Source organism: Nicotiana tabacum, chromosome 19 (assembly GCF_000715075.1).
Source record: "Nicotiana tabacum cultivar K326 chromosome 19, ASM71507v2, whole genome shotgun sequence".
Lineage (NCBI taxonomy): Eukaryota > Viridiplantae > Streptophyta > Magnoliopsida > Solanales > Solanaceae > Nicotiana > Nicotiana tabacum.
In genome coordinates, this window is record NC_134098.1 from 83,724,108 (window position 1) to 83,732,314 (window position 8,207).

Genomic DNA, 8,207 nt, shown 5'->3' on the forward strand with positions numbered 1-8,207 from the left:
GCTAGCAAAGAATATAATAATATTTTATTTGCACTAATAACTAAATTTATTTGACTAATTAAATTCTTTAATTTAATTATCAAATAATAAAGTAATTAATTCTTTAGCAAAAATCAGAACACTCGTTAGTGTGCGACCCCATTGGTTCAATACTAAGCCGGTAGTTAATTGATCACATCGATATACTAATCAAGGGTGGCGTCTAGCAACACTCCTTAACGACCGGATAGAATGAAGTATACAATTTACTCTTAAGAACCAGTAGAAGAATAATGTAGTAATTCTTTATGTCCTTATAGCTCTGGGTCACCCTAGGATATGGTTCAACTGTCAAATCCTAATAGGCGACCAACTATGTGTTCATATCAAATATAATCGACCATTGAATGACCTAAGAAACTCTTTTTTTCTTTCATTCAATTGCCCTTGCCAAGGTCTTAATTTGATCGGTTATAATTCATGACAACATGGAGCTTAAACTCATTACCAAGAGTTGACAGATTCCATTTTGATCAATCACTATTTCTACAAGTATTTAATCGTACCCAATATCCTTTTAACTATCGCCCTAGGGCCATAGGTGTCTAGTATCAAAGCACAATAAATAACTTGTCAATTACTATGATGATCTCAGGTCAAAGGAAACTCTTACATCACATCCTTCAAGAGAATATCATATTGTCAGTTTATGATAATTCTAACCATTAGGAATTATCCAATGAATCAGTTCAATGATCATATCTATATGCATCATCTATTTATGTGATTTAGTTAATGAGATCAACTAATCTTTATCCCATAAAGACAATCACATAAATATTGATCTAACCGGATTACTAATGTCCAAATTAATAATCCTACGATACAATAACAACAACAACAACAACACACCCAATATTATCCATATCATGGGGTCTGGGGAGGGTAGTGTGTACGCAGGCCTTACCCCTACCTTGCGAGGATAAAGAGGTTGATTCCAATAGACCCTCGGCTCAAGAAAGTATAAGCACCACATGGATGAAAACATAAACAAGAAGGGACGGTACCAAAAAGCCATATAAAAGCAGAATAAAAATAACAAGACAGTAAGGTGATCAACAATGAAAGAAAATAATGGTTAGTCATAAAAATCTACTACCAACAGAAAGCGAGACTGCGTGTCAATACTACTGTTATGAATACTCTAGACCTCCATACCTTCCTATCAAGGGTTATGTCATCGGTCAGCTGAAGCTGCGCCATATCTTGCCTGATCACCTCTCCCCACCTCTTCTTTGTCCTACCTCTACCTCTCCGTAGGCCCTCCAATGTCATCCTCTCACACCTCATCAACGGGGTGCCTGTGCTCCTCCCCCTTACATGACCAAACCACCTAAGCCGCGATTCCCGTATCTTGTCCTCAATAGGGGCCACACCCACCTTATCGCGAATAACCTCATTTTTTATCTTATCTAACCTAGTGTGCCCGCACATCCATCTCAACATCCTTATCTCTGCTACCTTCATCTTCTGGACATGAGCGATCTTGACCGGCCAACACTCAGCCCCATACAACATCGTTGGTCTGACCACCACTCTGTAGAACTTACCCTTAAGTTTCGGTGGAACCTTCTTGTCACATAAAATACCAGAAGCGAGTCTCCATTTTATCCATCCCACCCCAATACGATGTGCGACATCTTCATCAATCTCCCTATCCTCCTGAATAATAGACCCAAGGTACTTAAAACTCCCTCTCCTAGGGATGACCTGCGAGTCCAACCTCACCTCTCATTCCCCTCCTTGAGTCTCGCCACTGAACTTACACTCCAAGTATTTTGTCGTGGTCCTGCTCAACTTGAAACCTTTAGATTCCGGGGTCTGCCTCCAAACCTCTAATTGTGCGTTCACACCTTCTCGCGTCTCGTCAATCAATATAATATCATCTACAAATAGCATGCACTAAGGTACCTCCCCTTGGATGTGGCGCGTCAGTACGTCCATCACCAGAGCAAACAAAAACGGGCTGGGTGCCGACCCCTGATGTAACCCCATCATAACCAAAAAATGGTCTGAGTCCCCACCCATCATCCTCACTCGAGTCTTTACTCCATCATACATGTCCTTAATCAACCTAACCTAGGTAACAGGTACACCTCTAGCCTCCAAACATCTCCACAAAACCTCCCTCGAAACTTTATCGTACGCATTTTCTAAGTCGATGGACACCATATGCAAGTCCTTTTTTCTCTCCCTATATTGCTCCATCAATCTCCTAACAAGGTAGATGGCTTCTGTAGTCGAACTATCACGACCCAATTTAGGTTCATGACCGGCGCTTAGGAGCAAGTGCTCCCAAGAAAGCCTTATCGGTATTTTACAGAAAAACGGGCAGTGTTTCTCCTGTTTTTGGACTATCCAACAAAAAATTTCCTGTCTCAAAATCAACAACCAGCCATCCTAATATCAAACCAAACAATCAACAATTTATCAATTAACCAAAACAAGTCTCCACCATTACTAATTAACCCACTAACAACCAGACATACTAATTTATCTCCAAATTCGATAAGAAAGAGCAATACTCATCATAAGTCTATAATAACAAAAGAATATTCATGACACTAAAAGAATGACTATGGAGCGACTCTAAGAGTTCAAAGAAAAGACCATAACAATAAATAAAATCTCCGCCCTCGTGAACAAGTGAGAGGCTCACCTAGAACTATAAACTTGTGCGCTCTAATTAACGAAATCCTCGTCAGCATCAACTGCTATCTCTGTAAAAAAAAAAAAAAGTGGGTAGTGAGTCGCTAGCTCAGTGAGTAATAACACTTAACCACAACTATTTTTATTGGGGACAAGTTAGAAAACATGCTAGTATATTAAACAGAAAATATCATAAAAATGGCCTTTTTCAGAAACAATAAACAATTTTCAGTCTCATCATATTTTTCTTGTAGTATAATACAATTGACAATTTAGTAATAAGCTCGGTAACCACTGTATAATATCAATATTCATATTTGGGAGGTTTCAATGAACAGATCATGTAATCGGTAAAACTGTGAACTTCTTCGCAAGAAGTCAAATATAACGATAGTCCCTACTCGAGGGAAATCGATAACGATATACTAGTTCTACCTTCCCACTAGTGAGGGTTGTAACGATAATCGGTAATTATAAGGTACACCGGGTCTAACGAACCAGCTATTAGCTACGAGATCCTTCAAAGTCTACTCCCATTTATACTTGTCTTTGTAACAATAAATATTCACATGAAAGCATTTTCAAAATAGTACAGGGCATTTCAATTCTTATCAAATCATGTAATCCAATTTCGGTAATGGTAATCATATCTCAAATAACAGTAAAATATGTCTATCAACAGTGAGAATATTTTAAATAGTTGTAAACCTCTCAAGTAAACTATTCAGTATCATATCAAGTAAAAGACCTGTCCCACTTGCAATTTCAAATATTCATTAACATATTTTATTTTCAAAATAATGTATAAACCATGAAGGTTATGAAAACACAAATTGCGGTAAGATTACTACTCACAGTACTCATATTAAATACCAAACTCGTCACCTCGAGCGATCCGTACAACCTCTTCCGATCAATCTATAATCACGTCATATCAATCTTGCATCAATTTTCTAGTTTAAACTAATTCATAACTAATTTAAAATATATATTAACCCTTAGAGGTTCATGTTTGACCATAATTGCTGAATTGTATTTACCCATATTATGAGTAATTCAACTAGTCCATAATCAATAACTTTTTAGTATAGTCATATATTATGCCCGCTAAATTCATGAAAAGGCTTATGGATTTCTCTCAGTTCCCTAACCTCCTCTTCTAACTCATAATCAAATCCCACATTATAGTTACTTAGTCTCGCGAGGAATCATGGATATAAACTACTAGTGTTTCAAAATAAGTAAAATATATGTAATTACCTGGGGCTTATCGTTGAGACTAAAGATTATATGCCAATGGTTTGAATGGACACGGTATTTTGCACGAGGCAACACCAGAAAACTTTTACCCCTTTTTGTTTTCCCTGTTGTGCATTGGCTAAAGGGGATTTCTCTTATTTTTCAACCCCTTTTTGCTTCTGTCTATCTTAGCCACAACTTGTTGCGTTCCCCTTTTTCCCTTTTCCCTTTTCCCTTTTCTTTTAGTTCTAGTGGACTTTGCCCCTTCTTTTAATTTGACTAGGTTTTCTTCTTTTTGTTTGGTTTTGTTTTATTAGTTTAATTTGTTCCCTTCTTTCATAGTATGACTAAGCGACTTGATACCCTGATAGTTATTACAATTTTGGATATCACCCTTATTCTTGTATACAGGAACTATCGTGCTCCACCTCCACTCCTTGGGCATCTTCTTCGTTCTAAAAATGACATTAAATAACCTAGTGAGCCACTCCAGGTCCGCCTTGCCTGCTGTCTTCCAAAACTCCACCGGGATTTCATCCGGCCCAGTCGCTTTGCCCCTACTCATCTTACGCATAGACCCCTCAACTTCATCAACTCTAATTTGCCTACAATACCCAAAGTCACAACGACTCCCGGAGAGTTCCAAATCACCCAGTACAATGCTCATGTCACCCTCCTCGTTCAAGAGATTATGAAAGTAGGTCTGCCATCTACGACGGATAAGCCCCCCATCCAACAAAACTATACCTTCTTCATCCTTGATGCATTTTACTTGGTCCAAGTCACGCACCTTCCTTTCTCTCGCCTTAGATAACCTGAACAACCTCTTATTCCCACCTCGGCCCTCGAGTTCCTCTTACAAACGACTAAAATATGCAATCTTGGCCGCCTTAACTGCCAGCTTTGCCTCTTTATTAGGCAACTTATAATGCTCCCTATTCGCCCTCTTCTCTTCCTCGTCTACACTTTCCACTAGCTTCAGATACAGTGCTTTCTTGGTTTCCACTTTTCCCTGCACCTCTTCAAGAATAGCTTGTCTCAATCCATCTACGTCTTCTACATATAGCATGTCACCCATTCGAAGAACACCATCATTTAACAATCATATTCTTGCTTTTACCAGCTAAGGCCTCATCTCTGTATTTGCATAATCGCTCATCCTTATATTGGGTGGCCTTAATGCGCTCAACTAATGAAGACTTAGCCTGATCACAAGCCAGGAATGCCTCTGAATTTCCGACACTAAATATGATACCTGTATCTTCTAGTCTCTGAATATCTTTGGCCAAAAGTCTCTTTGCAGGAGCTATATGTGCTAAACTCCCCATAGATTTTTTGCTCAATGCATCAACCACCACATTGGCTTTTCCAGGATGATAAAAAATAGAACAGTCATAGTTTTTGAGTAGTTCCATCCACCGACAATGTCGAAGATTCAGATCTCTCTACTAAAAGATATACTTCAAACTTTTATGGTCAGTATAAATCTCACAAGTTTCGCCGTATAGGTAATGCCTCCAAATATTTTGAGCAAATACCACTGCAGCTATCTCCAAATCATGTGTAGGATAGATTTTCTCATGTTTTTTTAATTATCTCGAAGCATAAGCTATAACATGACCATTTTGCGTGAGAACACATCTTAATCCCACACTCGAGGTGTCACAAAATACTATAAATCCTCCAGAACTTGAATGGTATGGCTAATATTGGTGCAACTGTCAAACATGTTTTGAGTTTCTGAAAGCTCTGCTTGCATTCCTCTGTCTACTAAAACTTTACATTTTTCTGTGTTAGCTTAGTCAGTGGCGCTGCTATTCTAGAGAAATCCTGTACAAAATGCCTGTAATAGCTTGCTAAGCCTAAAAAGCTGTGAATCTCTGTAGGAGAAGTAGGTCTGGACCATTTCTGCACAACTTTTGTCTTCTTAGGATCTACCATAATTCCATCTTTGGATACAACATGCCCCAAAAATGCTATTGAGTATAGTCAAAATTCATACTTCGAGAACTTAGCATAAAGCCGATGTTCTCGCAATGTCCGCAACACAGTCCTGAGATGATTCTCGTATTCTCCTTGGCTACGAGAATATATCAGGATATCATCAATAAATACTATTACAAATTTATCCAGAAATAGCTTGAACACCATATTCAATAAATCCATGAATGCAGCTGGAGCATTAGTCAGTCCGAAAGGCATCACAAGAAACTCATAATGCCCGTATCGAGTCCTGAAAGCAGTCTTAAAAATATCTTCATCTTTGATTCTAAGCTGATGATAACCAGATCGGAGGTCAATCTTTGAAAAGTGGGCAGCTCCTTGTAACTGATCAAACATGTCGTCTATACGAGGCAAAGGATAATTATTGCGTATTGTTATCTTGTTCAACTTCCTGTAGTCAATACACATTCTTAGAGATCCGTCTTTCTTCTTTACGAACAATACTGGTGCACCCCATGGTGATACACTAGGTCTAATAAAACCCTTATCTAACAAATCCTGTAGCTATTGCTTTAGCTCCCTCAACTCTATTGGTGCAATCCGATATGGGGGTATCGATAAGGGCAGTGTGTCAGGTGGAAAATAAATTTAAAAGTCTATTTCTTGTACTGGAGGCAATCCTGGTAAATCCTGAGTAAATACATAAGAAAATTCTCTCACTACTGGTACATTTTCTATACTAATTATTTCCTTTCTTTTGTCATTTACAATAGCTAAGACACCCAAGAAACCTTTCTTCAAAAGCTGTTGAGCCTTCATAAAAGATACAACTTTGCAAATCTCTGGAACCTGACCCCCTTTTAAAACAAAACTAGGTTCGTTTGGTATCTCAAACTTAACTATCTTTGTATGTCAATAGACGATAGTATAGCAAGAAGATAAAAAATCCATTCTCATCAGCATGTCAAAGTCAATCATATCAAGTACAATAAGATCAACTAGAATATCTCTACCCTCAACCCAAATCTGACAAGCACGATACACGTATTCAGCTAATAGAGACTTTCTAACAGGAGTAGCAACTAGAAAAGGATCATTCAATAGCTCAGGCTGTCTACTAAACCTCAAAGCAAAGTACTAGGATACATAGGAGTGAGTAGATCCCGGATCAATCAACGTAAGTGCATCAAATGAACAGACATAAAGAATACACGTAACCACAACATTCGAGGCCTGAGCATCCTGTCTAGTAAATGCAAAAACTCTCGCCTGACCTCTCACAGCATTCCCTTACCTGCAGCATCTGAAGTATTTATGAGTAGTCTGAGCAGGTGCAGCTGACTGAATAGAAGCCTGGTTGCAATTTCTCGGAGGCTGAGGGAAATCCCTCAAATGATGTCCCAACTGGCCACATCAAAAGCACTCTCCAGTCAGAACACGACACTGGCCCAAATATGATCTACCACAGGTCTGGCAGACTGGAGTAGTGGCATGTATTTGTCAAGAATTACGATGTCGAGATGATAATGGCGATGGTCCCCTAGTACCCTGTCTGTAATGTGGTCTGTATGCGGACTGTGAAGACAAATATGTCCCTGTCTGAGAACCCTGTTGTTGTTATCCCTGATTTCCTGCTCTGCGATTTTCATGAAAACCGCCATTGAAATATCCTCATGTCTTGGCCTTCTTACGTAAATCATTGGTTGCACGCTCATCACGTCCCTTATTTCAATCTTTCTTGAGAGATCTACTGCATCAGTGTAGGACAAAGTCTTCATCTGTGGGGCTACTGCGGTGTATAGATGACCAACTAACCCATCAACAAGCCTCTGAACTCGAGCTTCTTGGGTAGGCACTAAGTAAGGAGCATATCTCGCTAGATTGCAAAACTTCGTGTTGTAGGTTGACACATCCATATCTGGAGTCTGAACCAATCTCTCAAAGTCTCTAGCATATTTTTGCTTCAGGCTATCTGGAAGAAAATTATCCATAAACAACTTACTGAACTTGTCCCATGCCAGTGGGGTTGCTCCTACTGTCCTTCCCAGCAATATAGTTTCATGCCATATGTTATCCATATCCTCTAGTTTGTATGCTGTGAGCTCCACTGCCCTCTCACTAGAACATCCTAGAGCACGTAATGCCTTGAGTTTCCCATCCAAGAAACTTTGAGGATCTGCTGAATTATCAGAACCTGTGAATTTTGGTGATTTCAATTTCAGAAACTCTTGCAGGGATACCTCCTTATTCCCGAAAGTCTGAGTCTGTGCAGGTGCTTGTGTCTGTAAAGTAGCTTGAGGAGTTGAACTTCTACCCTGGGTAGTGACTAATACCTC